The 24,788-nt window shown below is 41.5% G+C and overlaps 1 protein-coding gene across 2 annotated transcripts in view; it reads right to left on the minus strand.

Annotated features, from left to right (window-relative positions):
• Positions 1-24,788, minus strand: part of SGMS1 (sphingomyelin synthase 1) — a 308,095-nt gene that overhangs the window by 195,479 nt on the left and 87,828 nt on the right. For both annotated transcript variants that reach the window (XM_063434129.1, XM_063434127.1), the window contains exon 2: positions 9,878-9,937. The gene's annotated coding sequence lies outside the window, so the exon portion shown is untranslated. The remainder of the gene's footprint in view (positions 1-9,877; positions 9,938-24,788) is intronic.

The raw sequence follows: 24,788 nt of genomic DNA on the forward strand, positions 1-24,788 counted from the left end.
GATGGCCCCCTGATCAGATTTGTCGAGATGAGTATCAATGCAGGGGGGCTGGGGGTGCAAGGTGGTGAGGTCATGTCCTTACGCTCTAATCCCCTGAAAGCCCATGCCTTTCAGGATGTAATGACACCTCCTAACAGCGGCAAGGAGCAAAAGGCTTATGAACTTGGAGTTTCTTCTTATAAAACTACTACATGCACTTTCATTTGGAATTTCTGCCACTACTCCAGTCCACGTCTTGCATTTCAAGAGCAGCCATCCTGCTATCCCCCAATCCACACACTCCTACCCATATGATAGACTATTGTTAGATAGATAAGTAAGCTCTCAAACAAACCACAAGACCTTTTATCAGACTATGTATTGTTTTCCAAATGTCATGAGTGTCAGTAAACAATGTAAATAAATACAGCTAATAAACAATGATGCAACCATTACCAACTCAAGGGTCAGATGTAGACCGTAATATTATTTCTTAGTATTTCCGTGTGTCCGAATAATCTACATATTTCGTTATATTTTATCACCAATCAATATTGTCTATTTAACTCTTCATGAATGCACCAACACAATAGTGGCACATCTGGTTTTCCATGTAATGGCAAAACCAACTGCTAAAAAGTTAAAACATTCTAGTATAGGTCAAAAGGAGTTTATGTCCTTTTCGTGTCACAAAAATTGCCTCATGAGAGCAGAGCTTCTCACTGACAGTTTCCTCTGTTGTCTCCTTAAAGGGACACTATATTTGTTCTTCATATCAAAGAAAGCTGTTTTTAATCCTTTCTAAAAACTCTGTTCCTTACTTTAACAAGGTGTGCTCCCTTGGCTACCTTACTATTTACCTCTTGTCCAGTATGTCTGCCATTTTATTGCCCAGGAGCCATTACCATTGTTACGATTAATTCCTGTCAAATTTAAGTATTCTTTTCTTCAGAATTGTATCTCCTCCTTGGCTCTGGAAATAGCCAACAGTCTGTTTGCTTCTACAAATATTTGTCAACCCTTGCCCTATCGCGCATGTGCCATGTATAGAGCAGATTAACTGCAAACAATGGCGGTGACATCATGGGAATTTACTTTGAAGCACACTGCCAAATTGGAGGTCATTTTATGGCTTAATCAAATGGAACATTACAAAAGATATTGTGGTAGCACCGGGTATGAGCATTTTGTTAGGTTTAGGGAACCTCGCAGAAAAACAAAGAGCCATAGATTGATTTGCCAGAATGTTTTCTTCAAGTAACAAAAGCTTTAAACGATGAGTCAGGGTGTAGTAAGTCAGCCTATACTGTACTCAGAGAGTCCATGCCAAAAGCAGCAGAAGAGTTCATAAGACATTTTTGGATTTTCCTGGTCTTTCCAGAAAAGGGCCTACTTAATGCAGGGGTACCAATGGTAACAAGAAGCCTAGGCTCTGATTGGTCCTGGTTCCTATAAATTAGTACTGGATTTTAGAGATATTTGGTTAACACTGACCAGTCTTAAGAGGACTTGAGTACAGTATATAAGTATCCTGACTTCTTTCTTTTCATACTTGAAAATTGGAGGGGACATCATTGTCCAATGATGTCAATGTTACATTGACTCTGACTGTATACACCACGGAGGTGTTCTCTCTTAAGGTTAGTAACTTAATAGCAATTTAGCCTTCAACACCTACAGTATCGGCAAATTACAATTAAATGGGAAATACAGAGAATGTAAATCGCATCCACTTCATAAACATTGCGATACAAAAAGATTATGCAACAGTCGTTCAAGTATAAATAAAAGTAGCTCGGAGCACTCGTCAAGGGTACCTTACTTCCCTCACCAAACAACACATTATAATTACAATGTGTATATTACAACTGCAAGACATATAACACAAGGTGGAGTGCTGTACAAACAAGAATGGCTTGCCCTCTTGCAAATATGAGGTTAAAGGACCACTCTAGGCACCCAGACCACTTCAGCTTAATGAAGTGGTCTGGGTGCCAGGTCCAGCTAGGGTTAACTAATTGTTTTATAAACATAGCAGTTTCAGAGAAACTGCTATGTTTATCAATTAGTTAAGCCTTCCCCTATTTCCTCTAGTGGCTGTCTCACTGACAGCCGCTAGAGGCGCTTGCGTGATTCTCACTGTGAAAATCACAGTGAGAGCACGCAAGCGTCCATAGGAAAGCATTATAAATGCTTTCCTATGTGACCGGCTGAATGCGCGCGCAGCTCTTGCCGCGCGTGCGCATTCAGCCGACGGGGAGGAACGGAGGCGGAGAGGAGGAGGAGAGCTCCCCGCCCAGCGCTGGAAAAAGGTAAGTTTTTACCCTTTCCCCTTTCCAGAGCCGGGCAGGAGGGGGTCCCTGAGGGTGGGGGCACCCTCAGGGCACTCTAGTGCCAGGAAAACGAGTATGCTTTCCTGGCACTAGAGTGGTCCTTTAAAGCAGCAATATATGGAAAGATACAAAAATAAAAAGCAAATAGTGTAGATGGCAGCAACTCGAATGTTTATGAAGTGGCAAGGCATGTATGCAATTACCCGAGACACTCCTAAAAAGCTCCCAACTATGACATGACCAGGTAGGACCTGAAAAAAAGCTCCCAAAGCCTAGAAAGCTCCCAACTATGACATGACCAGGTCGGACCTGAATGAGACAGTATATTAAATAGCCTTATTTATACCAACTGTGAATTAAGCAGAATCCCATTTGCACACACGCCCTTTCTCATGGTTCAAAGCATGAGGCTTCTGTATGAAAAATGATCGGAAACCCTGGGTGGTATTATTAATGGAATTCTTAATAAATACATATTATGTTATGTTATGTTTATGGATTCATTTTATTAAATGGTTCACTAAAGTAAGATTTGTGGGAAATTTACAAGGATATTGTCAATTGTAAGGTAAAATACTCCAAGCTGGAAAAAGAGTTTCCAATTTGTTTAATAAAATAAATTAGGAGATGGCTCTTATACCTTTCATTGTAAAGTGCCTTGACCTGTTATACAGCACTAAAAAAAAAAAAAAATCACAGTGGGAAAATCACAGAGTATCTAAAGACACAACAATACAAATCAGGAAACAAATGAGAGACAATGTAGGACAGATTACGGATGTCACGTCTCCCCAAGTCAAGTTTCAGGAACTTACAAATCTACTGTAGTAATGCAAATTCTAATTGGTATCTCTTTTACTTATCTGTAAATAAAGGACTTTTCCCGCCTTTATACCTTATGTCAATATCCACATAAAAACGGTTATCTATAGCCCAAAATCTTCTTACATCTCTGACATACCAACATAAAAAAATAAAAACAGTTATGGTGTAACGTTGGGTTAGAAGTGACACATTAATGCCACCTAATCCAGCCACTGATCGTATTAGAGAAATTAAGCAGACTACCGTAATCAATAAAAAAAAAAAAAAAAACTCTAAGTGTTTATGTGTGTTGACATGCCAATCTTGGAATTGCATCGCAAATTTTAAGAACCATTATTATGATGGCTGCTAGAACTGCTGGAACAATGTTTAGCGAATAGCCAACCAGAACCCAAGATTAGGGCCGATGAGCAGTTTAGCTCCCAGCATTTAAAGGGAACCTATGAGCCAGAAAATAACGATTGTTATTTTGTGACTATAGGTTCCCTTCTGTCAACCCCCCTTTTTTTTTTAAATCAAAGAAAAAAGTAAAACCAAGATAACTTGCCTCATTTCCAGCACTGGGACTCCTTCACAGCATGCCTGCTGACTTATTTGCAATCTCCTCCAATCCACTGCATCTCATAAGAAGCAAAAGGTTGGAGGTAGACATTCGTGGCAAATTGCCGCAGCCCTCCATTCACATGCTGCAATCAGCAGTATTTCATTCCCAGATCATGGTTTAGTCCGTCTACAGAAGGAAGCACCTTTAGTGGTTGTTAGAGGTGGATTTAGTTTCTAAAAAACTAAAATGACAGGACCACTTTACCTAGTCCATCTCATTAAGATGAAGTCATCTGGACGACTATAGTGCTCACTTAATTTTGTAGAGAAGGAGAAATGGTTGCTTGGTGTGATTAGCGGCATTTGTGTCCTTTAGATTGTAAGCTCACTGGCTATTTAACTATGCACTTTGTATGAAAGAGCTTCGAAGGCTAAATCTAAGCGAACAGGCAGGGTCCTCTTTAACTTTCGTATTGGTGTGTGTGTATATTGTACCTTTTTTTTCCCTCCCAATTGTTCAGTGCTGTTGAATATGTAGGAACTTTACAAATACCAGGAACAGTAACAAGCAAACCTAGATTATTCTATTTTTATTATTCATATTTTATAAGAAACCAAAAAAAAAATGCTGAAAAGATTCTGAAAATAGCTACACAAGTTAGGTGCAAATCTCATAATACTTTATGATAGTTAAATTGCATTATCTGTAAAAAAAAACAAAAAACAACGTTGTGTCCAGCATAATAGAAAGTATTAACACATAAAAAAAAAATCCTTCTACTCTCACAATCAGCATCCTATTCTGCCAATGGTAGTAACATTAGAACCACTGTACATAACTATTTTCAGGCTATTATTATCCCAAAATTCGGTTTCTACATTTATGAAAATCCCTTGCAGTGAAGAGCAGAACAAATCCTTTTCATCCCCTTTTCGCCATTTATAGCACATGTATAATTTAACACCATCTCATTTATTTTCACAACAGGTTCGCCACTAGCAAGTGAAACCTCATACAGAATATTGGCTCTCCTTCCAAAGGGCAAGAGAACATTTAAAATGGGATTTCTTTTTACAAGGCTGGAATATAAAACCCAATAATTTTGGAGCCAGAAATAACAGCGATTAAAATGTAATGTGATTTACAGCAAAAGCTTACAAATCTGCAAATTTCATTAAAATAAATATTTAAAGTAGTGAAAAAAAAAAAGTCCACACAGCCAAAAAGAAATATAATGGAACGTTGCATACAATGGTACTTTGTAAGTATTTTTCACTAGATGTGCTTAAACAAAAATACTCACTTTGGGGTATATTCACTAAAACAGGACCGGAGAAGCACTGATAAGAGAATTGAAAATTTGAGACCAAAAAGATGAATGAAAAAATGCACCAGCATTGAAATATATTTCCAGGCTGGCTATTTTCCTGGTTAAGTTTCCACAATTCTTAATCTCACTTAATAATTATCTCTGCTTTTTGTTTTCACACTTTTTTTTATGGCATTTAATGCAAGGCACAGCCTGGCATGCAATGCAAATTAAAGGGACATTGATTTCTCAGAGACAATGGTCTAATTCAAAAGCTTTGAATAAGAAAATTGCCTCACTCTGCAGGCTAAAAAAAAAAAGCAGGTAAATGTGATTTTTTTTTTCCTTCATATTTATCTGCTTCTTCTTTTGTATGCTTTCAAGATTTAATCAATGTCCTATCCCTAGGAATGCTGGAAAAGTGCATTGGGCATGCCTGACAGAGTCACACATGTGCAGTTGGGAGATCTCTTCAACTTGCAACATCCTGACAGGGGGAGAAGAGAGGTAGTCTGATCAGTGTGTTCATGGGGAGCAGGCTCCGTTGTCTGTTTCTCTCTCTTGCTGCTGCACAATGATGCCCTGCTCCTATCATTAATGGACCAGTCTGAAACTGGGCTGCGTGTGTAAGTAGGAGCAGGGGGTGAGGGTAAAGAAACTCCCTTAGTTGAGAGGCGTACTTAGTAATGCAATCTGACCAAGTTTATAGTACGTTTGTAAACATTCATTGCATACTTTTCAAAGTTTTTTTCTTGCTTTATTTTGATTTGTATATTAGTTTAAAAGTGTTTGCTGGCCCAATAACCTGCTCAGACCTGGTGACTTTACTCGCAGCATGTCTCTTAACATAGCACTGTAAAGCCTTTAATTCATGCCCTAAAAGCGCCTTCACTACTACCCAGGCGCAATAGTCAGAGAAACTAGATAAGCTTTGCATGTATGAGATACCCATCCAGCACGCTATTTAATCCACTGTTTTCCCTTACCCATCTGTCTGCCCGATGGCTCTTAAATGTAAAAGCGAAGCGGTATTCACCAAAGCCTAATCTCTAAACCCGGCAGATCTTTCACTCTGCATATATATGTATCACAATCTAAGTCATGTTTAACCCCTTAAGGACACATGACGTGTGTGACATGTCATGATTCCCTTTTATTCCAGAAGTTTGGTCCTTAAGGGGTTAAGCCTGATAAACACTAAATACTGTATATGTTTACCATCTAGCACACAGGGTAGAATAGAATCTTATGTTAAGCCTGATTTATACCTTGACATGTTAACCTTGCTAACTACCTTACTCAACATACTTACCTACCTAACCTGTGACCTACTTCTCTAGCCTGTAATTTTTCAAGATTTCCAGTTTCTTTAACCCATAAAAAAGTGCAATTATACCTCATGTCATGACACTGTATGCAAATGTTTGACCACATTAAAGGACCACTCTAGTTGCCCATAAACTACCTGATTTAACAGCCTTATTCTATAATTGACTACTCTGTGCCCCTCTGAACCCCATTTTAAACTTTTAAAACCTATTCTAAATACCCATTTACTTACCTTCTTTGCAGCGCTACGTCACCGATCGTCTACACCTCCCGTGCGGTCATCGGGTCTGCTGACTCTCTTCTCCGCCGTCCGCCAATGAATTTCCACTCATAGGAAATCATTGCGGGTGAAAAGCGCATGCGCGTCCAGCGCAGCGCTCATCCAATGAAAATCTTCTCATTGAGATTCATTGACTACAATGAATCTCAATGGGAAGAAACTGTATGCACACCGCGCATGTGCGCGGTGTGCGCGTTCACGAGCGGCGAACTGAGTGACATCTCAGTTCACCGCCCACTGTCCTCCCTTAGCCCACCTCCCATTCCTCATTCTTCTTCGGCACTCTGTCTTCAGTGAGAGATTCTCTCTCACACACTGGCCTCCGAGGAATATAACTGAGATGTGAACGCGCTCCGGCGCGTTTACATCTCAGCATAGGCTATAATGCAGGCGCGCTCACATCTGAGCTGCCTGCATTACAGGGGAATAACGTTAGACGTCCAAGAGGACGTCTGACGTCAGCTCACTGTGATTCTAACAATGAGGATTGCGGAAGCACCCTCTAGTGGCTGTCTCATAGACAGCCACTAGAGGTGGGATTAGGGGGAAAAAATACACTGCATTTTCTCAGAAACGGCAGTGTATTTAAAAAAAAAAAAAAAAAAAAAGGAGAGGTACCTGGCACCAAGAGTGGTCCTTTAAGCTTGTTGATGCTGTCGTGGCTATGCAAACCTGTATGTTATTCCTTGTTGCACCCAAAAATAAAGATTTAAAAAAAAAAAGAAAGTGTTTGCTGGTTTAAATAATAAAACAAAAAAAAAATGGTCAACTGAATACTTGCTTTGCTGTACATACTGTTTGTACACATAACTTAGCCTGACTTCTACTATATTATCTTACATGAAAAATGTGTGCTGAAATATCCCAATGCCATGCAATCGTCTCATTGTGTTATTTAACCTGCTTTCCCTTGCTGTTGTGGCAGTGCAAGCTTGCCTGTCTTTTCCTTGCAGAACAAAAATAAAGAATAATAAAAAATAAAAAAAATACATTAAGCCACCTTACACCTTGCACACTAGCTCATTTTTGTCATGGTGTCCAAGAGTGACGTTTATATATATATATATATATATATATATATATATATATATATATATATATATATATATCTATGAAAAGTTGAGAGCATCATGCCAGTATGCAAATACACTGGGGGCACAAACAATGCCAATGCAATCATTTTGCCTGCTGAATAGAGTTACACAGGTTTACATACAAACCAAAGGCAAAGAATTCTCTTTGAACGATGACCATGTCCAGTGGATGGAGTCGAGACAATATTATGTTTATCTATGGAACGTCAAAGTACCTTGAATTCAACAAACAATCAAAATCGTATTTTGATCCATTAGTCCATTACAAAACACAGATTAGTATTGAGTGCTCTTTTAATGACTTTCTGGTGACAAGAGGCGAGTTGATTGTTCTGTCCTTCTGTTATTGTCAATTTGAGAATGGAGATAATTGGATTCAACTCTAACGCCTTGATATTATCAATGGCACTGTCTGTAGCTAGTGAAAAAGATTGTTTAGCTTCTACCAGCTGATAACACCAAGGTTGCAGCTTGTTTTAAAGCAGGCATGCAGGACACACAGAAGAATAAGTTACATTTTCCGGGTGGAGTACAGATTTCAAAACAGTTACAGATGGGGACATATTGCTAGTACAATATGGTTTATAAATGAAATGCTTTAAAGTGGAACGGAGTAAACATTTCCGATTTCATAAATTGTAGAAAACAGGAAAAAAAAGTGCAAAAGAACTATGCCCTTTTTACCAAAGTAAAGAGATTAAACATACAAAAAAGCTAATATTAAAAGGTTACTCCAACCACCATGAGCACTTCAGTGATTTGAAATGGTCCTGGTGGTAGGAGTCTGGATGTAAAGTATCTCTGCTTAAAACACATGTAACAGAGCTTCCTGTACCCCGGTTGGGTACCTCCGCTGACGGATGCTCCTAGTGCTCACCGAGGACTCCAACCACTCCACCAGACACCATCAGCACCGCCGTCCCCACATCCAGCATTACAGCTTGGCTGGGAACTCGCCGTCTCCTACCCAACCTGGTACTACGACAATGCTCCAGGTTTTAGTGAGTGAACCTCTCTTCCTCCAGAGAGTCAAGCAGGAACAGCTCTTAAAAGAGCCTAGTGATTATAATCCCTGGGGAGTATAGTGATATAGTAATCCCCAGGGTAGGTGCAGCCTTTTCCCTTATACATGAGACAAGACTATGTTGAGGGTAAAACAGGAACTCAGCTTTAATGGGGCACACTGGCCTTTTATACAATTCTCCAGGCCAGAGGAACACCCCTGGACCTGATTGGGCACAGGAACACAAAGGACATAAACCAATCAAAATAAACATACAGTCTGTGACACGCCCATGTACAGCACACAATCCCTCCCCTCTGCTTGGGAGATAATTGAGTAAAGTCCTGTAAGAAACTCAATTATCTCCAAGCAGAAAAACCACAATTTCACAAAGTTCAGAAAGTACCCCAAAACATAACATACCCCCAAAAATAGCCCTGATCTGGGCGAACAACATATCCAAAAATCACCCAGATCAGAGCAGGAGTTCAAAAGTTTCATGAAAGTCTCTTTTTGACTGGCCGCAAGCATGGTTTCATGCCCAAAACAGTTTCAGGGAATTAGGGCCAATGGTCGGTCTCTCTTTATGGAGTACAAAAGTACTTACATTACCTGAATGGAGCCTTTTAAAGTGTATTGGGCAAGGTATATTACAGGGTCCATAGTCACAGGGCAGGAGGCAAGCAAACAGGCCTCTCAAAAAAACAGTGGCGAGGTCACTTTCGCCACACCGTACATCCAGAAATAGTGTTATTTTGGAAAGTGGGTTGTTGCTCTGCTTGTTGAAGCTAATTCTCCCAACCCTTCCTTCCCTGTCACACCGTAAATCGTTACAGGAACATTCCAAACACCATATAAGTGTTTATAGTGCCAAGATTGCCCTGAACCCCCCTCCTCAAACTGGAACAAAACAAATAGTTGTAAAAAGATTAGACTTCTTACCTGGGGTCTATCAGGCATCACTCCCTACCTCCATTATTTCCTATGGAGAACGATAAGTTCCTAAGAAGGGCTAGCTCGTTAGCTGATACTGACCTGAAAGCTCTCCACAGGAAGTAGTGGAGGCAACGAGTGGCACCCAGTGGGCCACAGGTAAGAAGTTAAACCATTCTAAAACGATTTGACACCACAAGCACTACTGCGAACACACAGAGATAGTTTAAAACATACATCATTCTCACCTGTTTAGCTTTTCATTGCTCTAAGAATCTCCACATCCGAAATAAAGCAGGAAATGTGAGCTGCAGGGAAAGGGAGAGAAAATGAAATACATCTGAATCAAAGGTTTATTAAGACAGGTAGAACGCAAATCTTTGCTAGTGACCGAAAGATTTTCAGGACAGGTTAATCCGAATACACATAACCTAAGGATAAACATTACTACCACTTTGTTGGTACAATTAATTTCACATTTGTTTCTTTAATTCAGAATGAATTTAATAATTGTGTGTACAGTATTGATAAAAGAAATTATAAAAACGCTGACTGTTTGCCTTTCAGAAAAGTACAATTTTGACCCAAGCAGTTTATTACATATCGTGGAATATTCCATATCAATTCAACATATGAAAGACAGTAATCACTGCATCTCAGCCACAGGCTTGCGAATTAGGTGTATTTTTGAGCTAGAGCAATTAAAATCTTCCAAAACAGAAACAGATCACTAAGAAACAAATTGAATCACACAGGATATCACAAGGCTCTTCTAAGCGGTGTGAAATTAAACAGCTGAACAAAAGTTTCACTATAGAAATACATCTTTTTGTGGATTAGTCATCCATAAAACATGTGGATGACTTCTGAAAGGTATATCTACTAATCTATACAGAAATACTGGCAAATATCTAGAGTAAAACATCTACTTACCTAACTGGATGTCCCTGCTGTTACAAACACCAAATGACTCATACAAATTCTACGAGACTCACTAGAAGCTTTGAGATGTATTCCACACACTTGTTGACCACTATGCACTATACTGGGGGGAGGAGGGGGTAAGACACGACTAGGGTACTGGGGGGGGGGGGGGGTAAAAAACGCCTAGAGGGATCGGGGGGGGGGGGAGGTAAGATACACCTGGGGGCATCAGGGGGGGGAGAGACACGCCTAGGGGGCTCAGGGTAAGACACGCCTAGGGAGGGGAAGACACACGCCTAGGGGCTGGGAGGGGAAGACACAGAGGGCTTAAAATAGTGTAGTACCAGCCCTGCTTATAGCATTTCACTGAATAGTATAGAACACGCAAATTGCATTCATAGTTTACAAACTCGTAGACTGATAAGGACAACAAAGATTATGTATATGATTAAACAAAAAACAAATACATTTAACAGAGATTCCACTTGTTTACAAAGTGTGTTTGGGTACCATAACCACTACAATAAATTGTTTGGGGTGTCAGTTTAAATCTGGGATTATTTTTTTTACACATGTAGAAAACTTGGCAACAGAAAATGTTAACAATGATCAGCTAATACCCCTAGTGTATATAGAACAAAAGTGTCACAAAACACTCAATATAGAGTTGTGGTATTACCTACATTTGTTTCGCACTAATTAGCAGCAAAACCTTTTTTTTTTTATTATTATATTGAGGCAGCCCAAAGAATGAAAAACTGCCATGTACGCTTCAATGTATTTTCTCCACAAGGTTCACACAAATATAGCTCAATGGCCACACTTGAGAAATTAAAGAAAACTAATCGGGGCAATAGCTCCAGAGCACGTTTTCTGAAGCCTGAATCTGTTCAACAATTAGACATGCCTGTTGGTAAAGAGACTCTACAGGCACCCAGACCATTTCATCTCAATGAGATTTAATAACCTGTATGTTTTTATTTTAAATACCAACACTTACAACATGGATGAGATGGCAACAAGGCACATTTAGATCTTAAGGTTTATTATTTATTTAGAACAATTCTAAAAGGTCTTCATCATAGGAGAGCACTTGGATTTGGAATCTAAATGAACTGCATGCATCAGTAAAGCGGCAAATTAAATACAGGCTGCACCGTAGACCTCTATTCATAGACACTAAGGGATGGAGGGAATGAGGAAATGACAGATTTTAATTCATAAACTCTCTGACAGCATAAATATAAGAAACTCAAACCTCTAGACCCCTCAAATGGCAGATGAAGGTCAGATTCGTTATAAGGGAAGTGTTAGGGAACAGAACATAGACATATATTGAATTTAAATGCCCTGGGCAAACATTGGAAAGTATCCAAAAGTAAAGGGGGGGGGAAAACAGAGAGAGTTCGGAAAAATTAGTTCCATGAACTGTGCTACAGTGAGGGAATACCTACCTAACCTAGTGGTAATTAGAGAGATACTCTAGGTACCATAACCAGTAAATCAAATTGTTATGGTTTGCGATGCAGAATCTGTGGGTGGCAGCCCCCAATGATACTATTTTTGTTGAAATTAGGTTGAAATGACATAAATGGCATTAATGGGTGATCCATTCTTCAATGTAAAAATTAACTCAAACACACACGGACTCCTGGCCGTTAAACTACCCATGGTGGTGCAAAAATTTGAAAACATGGAACACTGGAGAGATTGGGAGGGTGTTTAGGGTAAGGATTGAAGGAACACTGAGAACACCAGATAACCACTAGAGACACATTCTACTTAAAGGGACATTATAGGCACCAAGACTACTTCATCTCAATGATATTACAGGTTTTAAATGCCTCTAGTGGCTGTCACTCATTCAGCCACTAGAGGTGCTTCCTCCGAAAAAGCAGGTAAAAACTCTGCTGTTTCAATCAGATGGTCTCCTGCCCACTGACTTCCAAAATATTTCTTATGGCAAAGCACTGGATTGGGGAAATTGCACTTGGGGAAGTATCTCCATTCAGGCCACTTGCTTTAGAGCAGTTAAGGAGCTAAGGAGCAGTGTTACATTAGAATAACAACCATAAAGACAGGGAGATGGTGGCACTTGCACTCGGGAGAGGAGCAATGTACAAACATAATAGTTCAAGAAACAGCTAGATATACCATTGGTTATTATAGGATAGAATTATTGTTTAAAGGGACACTATAGTCACCAGAAAAATACAGCTTATTGTATTTGTTCTGGGGAGTAAAATCATTCCCTTCATGCTTTTTACAGTAAAACATTGTTTTTTTCCAGAGAAACCGCAGTGTTTACATTACAGCCTAGGGATACCTCCACTGGCCACTTCTCAGAAGGCAGCTAGAGGTGCTTCCTGAATGTTCCTCATAGAGATGCTGATTGGCCAGGGCTGTGTTCCCCTTGTGCTGATTCTGCCCCTGATCTGCCACATTGACAAGCTCAGCCAACCAATGCTTTCCTATGGGAAAGAATTGTGCTTGGCTCAGATCACCACTTCTGATTATGTCAGCCAAGCAGGCAGATCAGGGGCAGAGTCATCACTTGCAAACTCGACAAAAAGTAACATTTTACTATATTTAGTGGAGGGAAAGGCATGGGGGCTAGATAGTGATTTTAGCACTTTAGGGTCAGGAATACATGTTTTTGTTTCTGACCCTATAGTGTTCCTTTAATGAGATCTCATGGCCCAAAGTAAACATTTCATTACAGGATCACTTTAAATACCAGCAATTATCAATACATACAGCAATATAAAATAAATTTTAACTTCTGTTTCTCACTGCTTTTTTGGGTGGGAGTTACATTAGTGACTGGGTTTTTGTATCACTTAGAATGTTTTCTAAAACCTTATCTCACTAAATACCTGTCTTGATCTTATCAACAATATCTTTATTGATGTTTTACATTATCTTAGTGCACTCCAGATCAGTCACCTCTTCAGAATATACATTTTTAAAGAGACAGTAACAACAGTTTAACTTTAAAGTGAAAGTGGCATTTTAAGCATTATAAGCACTACAGTTTATAGGGTAGTGGGAGAGGATTAATGTATCATTAGCTGTCACTGCAACCCAAACGTTGGACAAGCGGAATACTGAAGCAGAATTTTTAAAAAGCAGATACATACCGTAAATAATAAATATTTTACTTTTTCGTGATAGTCTGTCATTTTCCTGTAGGTTTTAGCGGTTTGTGTACTCTGTGATTATATTACCCACTTATTCACTGATGACTGTATCAATACCAATCTATGCAAAGAGCTACAAAATGTGATTTTTAATGAAATGTTAAAAACTACATTTTTTACAATCTCTTTGCAACGCTAATATCCATGTAAATTAGTTAACAGCTGGGGCAAAGCACTTAACAAGGTAGCAAATAAATTATGGTTGATTTAAAAACTCTCAGCTTGCACACTGATACATTGTAATAGGTTTAGTTTAACATTAAGGAAGTCAAATTTATGTTTGTACATACAGTGTTACCTCGGTTTACAAACGCCTCGGTTAACATAATTTTTGGTTTACAAATAAATATCCATTGAAAATAATGCCTCGGTTTACAATTTTTTTTTCGCAATACAAAGCAAGTTTCCCCAGGATGCATTGCGCCTGGGAGGTTTATAGCACTGCCCTGTGCATGCTGGAGCCTGTGGGTAGCATGTGGCGTCGAGTGTGGAGGAAATTGTTTGCAGTGGTTTTGGGACTTTTTGAGTGCATTTCTCAAGAGATGGAAAGGTAGGGAGCTGAGCTTCGTCGTTTGCATGCCTTTTACTGTGTGTTCTGCATTGTGGTTTGGTTTCCATGCCAGCTCATTTTGACTTTTTTCTGACTTCCAGAACAGATTCATTGTTTTTTTTAATGGGAAACCGCGTTTCGGTTTACAAATTTTTCGCAATAAGAAATGTCCCGGAGAACGCATTAAATTCGTAAACCGAAGTATTACTGTAATTCAACAAAACATCCTTCACATCTTGATTTGTGCTGGAGGTCATTAGTGTAACCCAGGTTTCCCCAAACGCCGGCCCTCCAGATGTTGCTGAACTACAACTCCCAAGATTCTATGAATGAAATAGATAGGCTGAGAATCATGGGAGTTGTAGTTCAGCAACATCTGAAGGGCCGGAGTTTGGGGACGCCTGGTGTTACCCATTAAAACATCTGGTATTGGGGACGGAGCCAAGCTACCATGCTGAGAGGTCGCACAGGAGCAGAGCTCCGTGCCAAAAATGCTCATAATCTGACAAAAACGGGGAAAAATCTAACTAATCGTGGATTAAACAACCTGGAGAAAGAAGCCCCACACGGCAGACTCGGGCACTAAGCATCTCGACTGCAATCAGCGACTACTAACCGGGGATAGACCTGAGGCCTACTAAGACAAGGCGAGGGAGGCGGCCGATCCCCACGCTGACAGTAGCCACTCATCTGGAGGTCTTCCCGGCATACTCACTTCCCTCCCCCCCTGCCGGTGAGGGATATCCCGGCAACCTAAGCCTGTGACAAAGAGGCAAGAATACAGCGGTGCCTATCCCATATTACCGGAGCGGCGTACACAATCATGGCGGACGCCACGTGTAACCCCCGGCACAATCATCAGCAACTCTCCCTAGAAGAAAGGCTAGACCGTTTGTTTGCAGCCTTCTGGGCTAAACTATACTACCAGGGAGGCACAGGAGCGGTAACCCCACCAGCGGCAACCCAGGGCCGGACCAAGCAAAGACGCGCGGCTCCTGGCCGCGGTAATAAAGTTAAAAAGGCGGGAAGGAAGAGGCGGGCGACTCGATACACACACTGTAGCCGCAAACCGGGACCAGCGGTGAGGTGTAGTACCCACCAGCAGGGACTACCCCTAAGCAATTTCATCTCCCTCCGGACGACCTGCACTCACCACGTGGAGTACCCTCACAAGAGACCGCAGAGACTTACTCCAGCACCCCACCGTACCCCCACAGCACCCTGGAGAATGCATGTCCAAGAGGCTGTACCGTCCTGCACGCCGGCGATCAAAGAGGCTTCCAGGGAAACAGAAGGGAATGGAACCAGGGACTTACCTACACTGGGTATCGGATGAAGCACTCATTACACCGCCGCACACGGGCCCTCTTAGCCTGGACTGTTCCTAGCCCACGCGGTAATGAAACACCCGGACTCAGAGATCTCGAGTATATCCTATGCAAACTGCACTCCCATGCTAGCATTAATAGATATTTAACGTGATATGTCTGACCACACTCGTACCCAGTGATTTCATAGCATAATGTTACTATGCTTTAGTCTGCAACCAAATGCCGTTCTGTTTTACGATATGTTCATGCTTTTACTGTACATTTTATTTTTATTTCATCTAATCTTACTGTTCTAGTGTTAAAGCCCGTGTCTAATTATTTGTTATGATTAGAATGTCTATTTCATATAGTCAAGCATACTGCCAACTCACCATATGTCAGCCTGCTTATCTTGAGCTACTAACATTAATGCATTGCCATTCGGCAGACATATTAGACCTATACCAGTGTTTTAATGTTGTGTGTTCTGACTAATGAGCACCCTTGGTTTCCCTTCCCGTCAGCCATACTTAGTAAGCCTATGCCATTACCATACATACATATGCCACTACCAGCTTATGCCATTACCATGTTATTAATATGAGTGCACTGACGCCACGGGAAACCATCCTGCCTGCACTAAACATGTGTCAGAGTGTCTAGCATAATGTTTTGTTCACTTGTTTATCCTCATGATATGATAGCTATACTACTGTTACTACTACTAAATGACCGTACTCTATAGCAACGTAACAACCCACTAGTTTTGTTTAACGCGAAAATGTCTAGTTAGTCTATGTTTTAAAATGTATATACATTCACGCCAATACTAAGCTTGTATACGCATCTAGGAATGCAACTATGGCGCATGGATAAACCTGTACCTAAAAATGCGCATGTACCGCTGCCACTGTTTAACTCGTTGATATGCTCATGTCCGCTGTTGTGGCGTCCGACAATATTTCTGTACCCTCCTGCGCAACAAAAATAAAGAATTCAAAAAAAAAAAACATCTGGTATTATTGGTATTTTTATCTAGCCATAGAGTAGTGTTATTTTTTTGGGTATATTTAAAGTGACACAATCACTTTCAGGGATTTTAAATGTTTTGGTTAATCACCAATATGATATGTCCATGCAGAAGGAGGAGAGAAAGAATGTCAATATACATCTTCATCTGCCAAAAGACAACATCATCAATATGAATACAGGGGTCCATTTATTATTATTATTTATATAGCACCAGCAAGTTCCGTAGCGCTGTACAATGGGATTATGATCTGGCAGGATCTTCCACAGATTATTACGTTTATACACAATAAACTGATGTAGGACTCTAATATGCACTGCACAAGAAGAGTCCTGCCCAATCCAGTGATGGCATGATACTATAGTAAAAGATCTAGCCACCAACACTTATCTTTTTATTGTGTTAGAATTTCAATGGAATTCCAACAGTCTTTATGAGCTTTTTATTGATCTCCTAACTTCATAAAAATGGAAAATGGTCAGTGCCGCTTTAATGCCCTTACTTTTCGGGGGAACGTTGTCTGTTTAATCGCATAAGAGAAGGTAAGGTTTATTTGAGCTTGCAGAAGATACGGAGTGCCCAGAGAGACAAATCGTTCATATAAAAAAAAAAAAGATCAACACAAGGTATACACAGTAAAAGGAATATCAGGAATATAATCCTGTATGACCAACACTGTGGTGCCATTTTTCTTAATTCAATATAGGCCCTCCTGCCCCATTTGGAATTAAAATTAATAAAAATAAAAGTTTTATTTAACTTTTTTCAACCTGCTCATCTATCCACCTACCGCAAGGCATCCTGTGGAGATGGTCCAATCCAATGCTCATCGTAGAGGAGAATCGGGGACAATCCAAGTTTCCCCAAAGGAAAGCATTATATTTACTACTTTTCTATGGGTTTCAGTGTCACATGACCAAGCTTTACTCTGTCAGTACAGCAGATTAGTATTCAATACAGCCACTAACAAACATTGCAGGGATAAAAGTACAGGGACACTGCAAACCGACCCCTTCATTGAGATGTGATCTTGGTGACTGTAGTGTCCCTTTAATTACTTTGCAGTAGTGGATACAATATTTGATGGCAGAGTCACCTTAATTAACCTGCATTTTTGAGTCGCATACTATGGTTTTCCTACTGGCAATAGTTTTGACAGGAATCTTCACCAATTTACAAAACCAGAATTGTACAGAGCATCGACATGGCCGACCCACAGCACAGTGATGTCTAACTGTGGCATCCAAGATGTTTGTAAACAGTTCTACTACAATGGCCCAAAGGTCATCGAGCATCTTAGGAAATGTAGTTCTCGAACGTCTGTGGAACCCTAGCCTTTTCACCTGAATAATCCATTTAATTTCACATGAAAAAGGACAACACCTATGTAAGCCCATTGTTTTAAAGCAAGACAGGTCAAGCACACTATTGGTCATTTGGGAGGGAGGGCTACTTTTGTGAGATGCCTAATGCAACATTGTATAAGAATTTAAATGTGAAAAGAAACAGGATCATTCCATAAGATAACACACAAAATTATTTTGGTACAGTTGCCCATTACATGTATAAGTTCAGGACACAAAAAAAAACAGATAGAGAACTACTTGAAACTATAGTGCCCTCTGCTGGCCATACTAAACATATTTAGATCAATTGTTAGGAAAACAGCAACGCCAATTGCAATATTAAAAGATTAAAAGACCCTTCTGGGCACCAAAACAACTTTGCAGAAATTAGGTTGTTATGGTGTAAGGAGGTCCCAAGCGCCGGCCTACCACAATGAGTGAAACCGGGTTAAACTTTTGATTAACAAAGTCTTCAATCCCGCACCTGATTGGTCTGACCCTTCACTTCTGTTCCAATTCAAGGCTTCAAGTCAGGAAGCCTTGGGCTAATGCGCTGAGAGCATCAGCTGACCATTTCAGCCTATCAGTAGCTCCATATTCACAAAACAGTAAACAAAAGATACATACAGTTCATTAAGGGGACACTCCACTGCCTAAACAAAAAAATTATTTAAAATAATCACTGTTTAGTAGATATACGCTAATGAAAACATTTAACGGGTTATTCCAAGCAATACCTATGCTATATGTGAACTTGTCATCCACAAATTTTGGAGGAGATCGGCTCTCCTCACTTTAATCCCTTAAGGCACAAAGCCTTTTTGGCACTGTTGTCATGAGATCATTCTAGCACAATTTCCCCATTTCTGTTTAAGTGAACCCCTATATATTCTATATTATTTTTTTAAATGAGAAATTGGGTTATTTTGTGATAACCAAACATGCATACATTACGTAATATCAAATAAGAATAACATATTTAAAAATGGGAAGAGGGGAACAACATAAAACAAAACCAAAAAAACATTCTCAGTTTTACATATAATTTCTTATATGCCTTGTGGTCTTTTTTTTTTTAATTCTGCAGGCTGGGGGCACGCTTAATAATACCGCGGCTCAGCAAGAAAGCACAGCCGCTGTATTTTGTATTTTTTTTGCAGTGCATATAGAGGTTACAACAAGCCTTAGGTACCCCAACGGCATTCCATAGGCGACTCAACATATATTACATTGGGGTGATCGGGGAGTCATGCACAATTTTTATATTATATACGAGTTAGGTAAACTAGTAACATCGTAGCTTGGTATTATTTAACCGTGTTTGCCGCTTATGTTGTCGCAAAACCGCAAGGCTGAACATCCTATTATTACAATAAATGCGCCACATAGGTTAAGTGAGTATCCACATCATAAAAACGCATGAGTGTTATAGACTGCGCGTAAACTATTGCGGTTGTGTTATACATGTATACGAGTGCTTTGCGTTTAACTATGTACATCTATGGTGTCCTTGTATAGCAGGTCGGTCTAGTCATGCAGCTATGTACTGGGTGGGTGGAATTACACCGCCAGGTTAAGCTCTTCATATGTTTGTCCCTTTGCTAGGGCATGGGGCTGGCGTGGGGGGAGATTACTTAATATGTGACAGGCATCTTGGTTACATCATGAGAGAAGTGTAGGGTCAGTGGGCGCCGGTTAGGGGGGTCTATACATACGGGATGTGGGGGATGTTGTACGCTGGGGTGATTAGAATGCGGTACATGCTAAAGGTCCTTAGGTTACAGGTTAAGTTCACATTGCAGGCATCAGGTGGAGGCAGCAGCGCTTGAGCCATGGTTGTTCTGCCGTGGAACAATGGTAGCCGCCTTCTCCAGGTTCCATCTATGTGGTGTTCCGCGGGTTTCTGCGGGTTTCATCTTCGCTTGAGACAATCCCAGTGTGGGTAGTAGGCTCTGTGCCCCCTGTAGGTCGATGACTTCATGTCTGGTATTGTCATGTAGGACGGAGAGGGAGCGGGTAGATCGCCATCTGTACTGTATCCCTTGTTGCGTTAAGAGGGATGTGAAGGGCTTGAGGGACCTCCGCCAGGCCAGTGTATCGCCCGAGATGTCCGCAAAGAAAGTGAGCGACATTGATTCGAACTGGTATGGCGTGTGGTCTCGGACTGCTGCCAGTGTCGCCACTCTGTCTTTCCTCTGTTGGAAGCATATGATAAGGTCTCTGGTGGCTGTGCAAGGCGCACTCGCTGGTTTTGTGGCTCTGAAAGTGCCGTTCAGCTCTATATTTTTCACTTGCCGCGGGTGGAGCAGCGCCGACAGAAGCCTGCGCACCAAATGCGGTAGTTCCTCTGTTGGGATATCTTCTTTTATGCCCCGTACCTTAATGTTGTTTGCGCGGCCTCCAGGGCTGCAAATCTCCGATCATAGTCCGCATTGCGCTTCTTCAGCCCCTGTATCTCCTGCTGGAAGGACGTGATTTGCACCTCGTGGGTATCGGAGGTGTTCTCCAGAGTGCTCAGCCTTCCTGACAGGCCTTGGATGTCTGTTCGCAGACTGGCCACATCAGAGTGGATGTTAGCCTGCAGGTCTGCCAAAAGTTTCTTCAGCACTTCTGCTGTGACAGGCATAGTATCGGAGCTCAAATGTTTCGGCTTATGCGCCCGCCCGGCTGGCAAGGTGTACATTTTTTCCTCCTGTGAGGATTCTTCTGATAGCTCTGAGTAGGCCTCTGGGTAGTCGGCCATCTTGGGCCCAGCAGCTCCCTGAGTTTTCCTCAGCAGCTCCCCAATGTCCAGGCTTTGCCGTTGCCCGTCTGGTTTTGTTTTTTGGTCTTTCGACCCATATTGTGTTCCCCTGCTCGTTGGATGTTTGCAGTGGGTTTTGCTGGGTTTTTTTTTTGCCCCAATCCGGCGTTTTTTAGCGTTGGTTTGCAGGAGCTCTGAGGCCATGCGACCGCTCAGCTCAGTGGTTAAGCTCCGCCCCCACAGCCGCTGTATTTAAAGAGCTTTGAGCGCTGCTTATAGGTCATCAGTCAGTCTGTGGTCACTAACGTAACTCCCAAATGACAGATGGGACCCAAAGGTATACACACACAAAAAAAAAAGTATCTAAAGTACAAAACACAGTTCAACACAAATACACATTGTATGCTAACAGATTTTTTTTTTTAATCAAACATAAAAACAATTAAGTTTTCAATTTTTAAACAAATGTTAAGTTGTTTTGTAAACCAAGAAAATAAAAAAAACAAAAACACTTGTTAACCTTGAAACTACATAATGTGATAGTAAAGGGTCAATGAACAGCATTAATTATCAACAACTAAGGAAGTCATTAGACTGAATCACACCCAGAAATCAATACTGTAAGTTTTCATTGCCATAAAATGTCAGTGTTCTCTGCATTTAAAGTGAGTATTATTATAATGCATACGTCCCACTACAGCAAGCATGATGCTTTAAACGGGTAAATGAATCCACAGAGGATTCACCAAACACGCTAAAGGAACACTATAGTTTTTAATACAAAACTGTATTACTAATGCTATTGTATCCCTCGGCCTCCACCCTGTGATTAAAGGGTTAAAAAAACATTTTTACAATCACCTGCTTCCAGCTCCGAGGTCTCCCTCCCGCGATGTCACGCCTGTGGGGGAACCTATGATGCATGCGCAGCTAGCACTAGACCTTCCCCATGGGAAAGCATTTAATCCAATAGAAATTTTGAAAACGCTGGACATTCTCATGCAAAGTGTGAGGAAGTCCAACATCAATAAATGTCATGAGAAGCCAGGATGCACCTCTAGTGGTTGTCCGGCAGACAGTCACTAGTGGTTGTCTTTTGTCCTGCAATGTAAACTTTGAAGTTTTGCATTGCAGGGATAAGAGGACAGGGACACTGCACTTCAGTAAGATTTAAGCAGCACTGTCATGCCGAACTTACCTTTCTCTAATCGCTTCCTCTTCTCTTGCTCTCTCTGGATCAGTTCTTAATTTCTTTCTGTCTGCTCTAGTTTTCTTTAAAACATAAGACAAAGGATCCGATCCGTGCTGCGGTTGCATCTTGCAGTAGATAGCTCCCTAATTCACATGGTATCAGGGTGCTATCTACCAAAAGGCTGAAAGACCAAGGTTCAGCCAACTTTACTAATACTAAGTAAAGATTACTTAGTATTAGTAATTCATCTGCCCCTGCACGCTATATTGTGAGTAGGGCATGTCTAGTAAACAGGTGGGAGACCTAAAGGTCAATGGGGTAGACCTATTGTCCTACCCCCCCAGCCTCGACCCATGAGCGGCGGGTGGGGGCCCTAAATGACAATGGGGGGACCTATTGTCCTCCCCTCCTGACCCCATCCCCATGAGCGGGAGATGGGGGCTAAATGTAAAAAATACCCACCTCCAGGTGACTATGGGTCCCCAAGACTCAGTCACCCCCCCCTCCCAAATAAAATGAAATGAAGCCCTACCTACCCCCCTCACCCTAAAAATAGTGGGGGGGGGGAGGTAGGGGGGACAATAAAACTAACTAAATACCTGTAAATAAATAAAATAAATAAAATAAAAAATACCTACCATTTTTAAAACCTTAGTCATTTTATCACCCCCGAAAGAGGCAGAATAAAAATCCATAATACTTGTCGAATATATAAAATAAATAATAAAAACCTGAGCAAAAAAAAAAGACGCTAAAAAAAAATAATCCAGGGTTTATAAAGCCTTCCCACGCCCTGCAATTTGACTCAGAGCGCTCTGATAGTTAAGCTTTATAAGCCTTTCCCCGCCCTACAGAGCTCAGTCTGCGCGGTGCCCTCGCTGGGTAAAGATGGATTATTTTTTTAAGCGTCAGGTTTTTTATTTCATTTTAGAAGTTCAACAGGTATTATGGATAGATTTAACTTCTGGTGTGTAGTGATATTCTTAGAGAAAAGGGACACTCTAAACACCAAAACCTCTTTATCTAAAAAGGACACTCAAGACCACTAAAGCAAGCTTGCTGAATGGCTTTATGCACTGAGTGTATCCTCACATTTTCCAAAATATTTTTTTTTAAATTGCAGATTTCAATAGAAATCACTTGTATGTGCAGTGTTTTAAAGTGAAAGGAAGTGATAGTTTTGCTTTAACTTTTGCCACCACAAACACATCAAATCAGTGAAGTGGTTATGGTGCTTCGAGTAACCCTTTAAGCATTGGATTCAACTTTAAGCTGTAATTTATAATGTGGAGATCTGCTTCTATTGTTAAACAGATAATAGACCTTTAAAGAACAAATGGCATATACAGAGGGCATATACACAATCTCCAATCTAGATGTGCTCAATAAATCAAACTCAGACTGTCACAGCTGTTGTATATGGAGGAAATATGTTCAATATAAACACATGTATCCATTATCTTTCTAGACTACAATCAGTTGGATCAGAAAGATTTGAAAGTTGGACCTCTGTGAAGTAGTATTTTAAGAGAAGACAGAACTTTTATTTTAAAAAAATCTCTCTCTATAAAAGGTCAAACACAGCACTGATACATTTTTAACGATAATAAAGTCAATGTGGCCAGCTGCTATATTTAATACCTGCCAAATGAGCATCATTTAAGGAGACTGACACTTTCTACCGTGTTTCTCCGAAAATAAGACCGGGTCTTATATTAATTTTAATCACAAAAAACACACTAGGGCTTATTTTCAGGGTAGGGCTTAGAGCCAGTCTGTTAACCGGTGTCCGCGCTGTGTAACCCCCCCAGAGACCCTCACCTCCCCCTCCCTGTAATATTCTCCCCTCCCTCCCTCCCTGTAATACGCCCCCTCCTTGTAATACTCCCCCCTCCCTCCCTGTAATACTCCCCCCTCCCTCCCTGTAATACTCCCCCCTCCCTCCCTGTAATACTCCCCCCTCCCTCCTTGTAATACTCCCCCTCCCTCCCTGTAATACTCCCCACCCCCCTCCCTGTAATACTCCCCCCTCCCTCCCTGTAATATTCTCCCCCCTCCCTCCCTGTAATATTCTCCCCCCTCCCTCCCTGTAATATTATCCCCCCTCCCTCCCTGTAATGCTCTCCCCCCTCCCTCCCTCCCTGTAATGCTCTCCCCCCCTCCCTCCCTGTAATGCTCTCCCCCCCCTGTAATGCTCTCCCCTCTCCCTCCCTCCCTGTAATGCTCTCCCCCCTCCCTGTAATACTCCCCCCTCCTTGTAATACACACCCCCTCCCTGTAATATTATCCCCCCTCCCTCCCTGTAATACTCTCCCCCCTTGTAATACTCCCCCCTCCCTCCCTGTAATACTCCCCCCCTCCCTGTAATACTCCCCCCTCCTTGTAATACACACCCCCTCCCTCCCTGTAATATTCTCCCCCCTCCCTGTAATATTATCCCCCCTCCCTCCCTCCCTGTAATGCTCTCCCCCCTCCCTCCCTCCCTCCCTCCCTCCCTGTAATACTCCCCCCCTCCTTGTAATACTCTGCGACCCGGCCGGACTGACCTGGAAGTGCACACTCAGTGTGCACTTCCTGTCAGTCCGGGCAGGTCGCGGACCGGAGAGGAGCTCGGCGACGCTACAGGGAAGGGGAGGTGAGGCAGTGCGGCAGCCGTCTGAGCGCTCTCTATAGAGCGCTCAGGCGGCTGAGGCATTTAAAGGGCCGGCAGGTGCCGGCCCTGCCTAGGTCTTATTTTCGGGGTAGGGCTTATATTGCAGCCCACCCCGAAAATTCGGCTAGGGCTTATTTTCGGGGTAGGTCCTATTTTCGGGGAAACACGGTAAGGGACAGGGTGGTGAGAATTACACTAAGGGACAGGGAGG

Source organism: Pelobates fuscus, chromosome 10 (genome assembly GCF_036172605.1).
Source record: "Pelobates fuscus isolate aPelFus1 chromosome 10, aPelFus1.pri, whole genome shotgun sequence".
Lineage (NCBI taxonomy): Eukaryota > Metazoa > Chordata > Amphibia > Anura > Pelobatidae > Pelobates > Pelobates fuscus.